General features: G+C 47.2%; 2 non-coding genes across 2 annotated transcripts; one reads left to right on the forward strand and one right to left on the reverse strand.

Annotated features, from left to right (window-relative positions):
* The first annotated feature begins 351 nt into the window (after positions 1-351).
* Positions 352-433, forward strand: trnal-uaa (transfer RNA leucine (anticodon UAA)). Its single transcript has one exon. It is a non-coding gene; the product is annotated as a tRNA-Leu (tRNA).
* Positions 434-2185: 1752 nt separating this feature from the next.
* Positions 2186-2267, reverse strand: trnal-uaa (transfer RNA leucine (anticodon UAA)). The gene has a single exon. It is a non-coding gene; the product is annotated as a tRNA-Leu (tRNA).
* Between the last annotated feature and the right edge of the window lie 509 nt (positions 2268-2776).

Consider the following 2776-nt stretch of genomic DNA (forward strand, 5'->3'; position numbering starts at 1 on the left):
CTCACATCCCCTTTAAATATTACTGTTCTCACATTTAACCAATGTTATCTCGCTTTGAACTCATGTGCCTTGTGAAAAATTACTCCCTGACTCTTTTCTCTGTCCGTCTGCCTCATGACTTTATAAAATTCTGTAAGGCCATTCCTCAGCCCTGAAGCTCCAGGGAAAACTGTCGAAGTCTATTCAGCTTCGTGCTATTGTCCAAACAGTGCAAACCTTGGAAACCCTTTCAAATACTTTCGAAATTGCACCACGTTCATTATTCAATGCGCGATCTGTTAGTGCCTGAAGTGAAGCGATGCTGAAACACTAGTAATGACAATTTTGACATTCTGTTTCTGTAATCTGTAAGGTTGCGTGGCCGAGTGGTGTCAGGCGCTGGATTTAAGCTCCAGTCTCTATCGAGTCGTGGGTTCGAATCCCACCGCTACCAAGATAACTGATGTTCTACTGCCCAGTTGAACATAAGCAGAAGCTGAGCACGCCCTATGTGTTTGCAGCTGCTCCGGACTGACTCTGAAAACAGTGTGAGTCCTTGCTGTCGGACTCTCCTCAACCCCTCTGCTTTCGGAGATCTGCATGGCCAGTTTCTGTGTCTCAAATAGTCAGCTCATTTGTCTGAAAGTTTGGTGGTTCGAGCCCGACCTTTGCACCGAGCCTCAATTATTTCAGTTCAAGCATTGAGACCAACCATGTCCCGACACTGCAACCACGAGAACCCACCCGAGTCTGCAGCTGGATGTGGCCCCAATCTCTCCAAGGCCCCGCTGCCAACAGAAAGCGGCTACTGCAGCTTCAATCAGCGGCTTCCTGCTCAGCCCTGGGACACAGCACATGGAAAATCCTTCCCCAGGAACGGCTCTTCCCGTGTGAAAGGGACAACCATTCCACTTTAAATTGGACACGGCTTCAGAGGATTGTTCCTGTGCTTGGAACGTTTCATAAACAAAACTCCTGTCTCGCAAATAAGAAGTGGGAAAAGTTGTTGGCAGGAAGAATAGAGAAAGTGTTGACTGTGAGGACTCTGTCTCGTCAGCAGATAGGATTCCTTACACTCGAAACTGGAATGATTGGGTTTCCTTCGGGAATTTCCCAATTGATTTACCGTCTGCCAGAGAGACTGGGAATCACTCCAGAGACATAAAGATGAGGATAAAAATATGAAAATATTTATATTGAGTCTTAAATCCAGAGACAAGTGTTAAATAGATAATAATGTTCTGAAGGAATAATAGCTGAGAAATGGAAAGTGTGAAAGATGACATTTGTGATTGGGAGGAATGAACTGGATCCTTGCAAATTGCAATGCCGGGTGAAATATGCTCAGTATGAAATCACACACTCATCAATCGTGAGCCAGGCCCAGCTACTTTAGTCGGTAGAGCATAAGATGCTTCATCTCAGGGCCGTAGGTTCCAGCCTCACGATGGGCCCTTTCCCTCCTTTAAAGAAATCCAGCTCTCTGCTCCACTTGCAGTATTGCAACCCAGTGTAGGGGTTGGTGTGGACACGTCGATCCGACTGTGTTTGATCACACCTCGGTTTCTGAGTGAAAGCTGTCTCCACTTGCCCATAAGATGGAATCCTATCTGCTGACGAGACAGAGTCCTCACAGTCAACACTTTCTCTATTCTTCCTGCCAACAACTTTTCCCCCTCCTTATTTGCGAGACAGGAGTTTTGTTTATGAAACGTTCCAAGCACAGGAACAATCCTCTGAAGCCGTGTCCAATTTAAAGTGGAATGGTTGTCCCTTTCACACGGGAAGAGCCGTTCCTGGGGAAGGATTTTCCAGGTGCTGTGTCCCAGGGCTGAGCAGGAAGCCGCTGATTGAAGCTGCAGTAGCCGCTTTCTGTTGGCAGCGGGGCCTTGGAGAGATTGGGGCCACATCCAGCTGCAGACTCGGGTGAGTTCTTGTGGTCTCAATGCTTGGACTGAAATAATTGTGGTTCGGTGCTAAGGGCGGGCTCGAACCACCAAGCTTCCAGCCAAATGCAGTGACAATTTGATACACAGAAACTGGCCATGCAGATGTCCGAAAGCAGAGGGGTTGAGGAGAGTCCGACAGCAAGGACTCACACTGTTTTCAGACTCAGCTGACCTGAGCAGCGGCAAACACAACAACGAAAACGCAGACAGCCTACAGAGGTTCTGCTTTGTTCAGCTGTTTGCAGTGGAGCAACCGCTGGTAGCGGTGGGATCCGAACCCACGACTCGTTAGAGACTGGAGCTTAAATCCAGCGCCTTAGACCACTCGGCCACAGTACCACAGAGGCGCAGACCGCCAAAATCTCATTACTAGCGTTTCAGCATCGCTTCACTTCAGGCACTGACAGATCGCGCATTCAGTAACGAACGTGGAACAATTTCGAAAGTATTTGAAAGGGTTTGCAAGGTTTGCACTGTTTGGACAATAGCACGAAGCTGAATTGGCTTCGGCAGTTTTCCCTGGAGCTTCAGGGCTGAGGAATGGCCTTACAGAATTTTATAAGGACATGAGGGAGACGGACAGAGAAAAGAGTCAGGGAGTAATTTTTCACAAGGTACTTGAGTTCAATGCGAGATAACATTGGTTTAATGTGAGAACAGTAATATTTAAAGGGGATGTGAGGGACACTTGTTTTGAACACAGACATTTCCGTGTGTACAGAATGAATTGTCATATTTAGGGGCAGAGACTGGTGCGCTCACAACATTTCAAAGGCAGCTGAAAGGGTTCGGAGAGATAAGGGACAAATTTTGGCAAATATTGGTTAGATTAATTTCGGTTATCTGTT

Source organism: Chiloscyllium punctatum, chromosome 23 (assembly GCF_047496795.1).
Source record: "Chiloscyllium punctatum isolate Juve2018m chromosome 23, sChiPun1.3, whole genome shotgun sequence".
In the NCBI taxonomy this organism is placed as follows: Eukaryota; Metazoa; Chordata; class Chondrichthyes; order Orectolobiformes; family Hemiscylliidae; genus Chiloscyllium; species Chiloscyllium punctatum.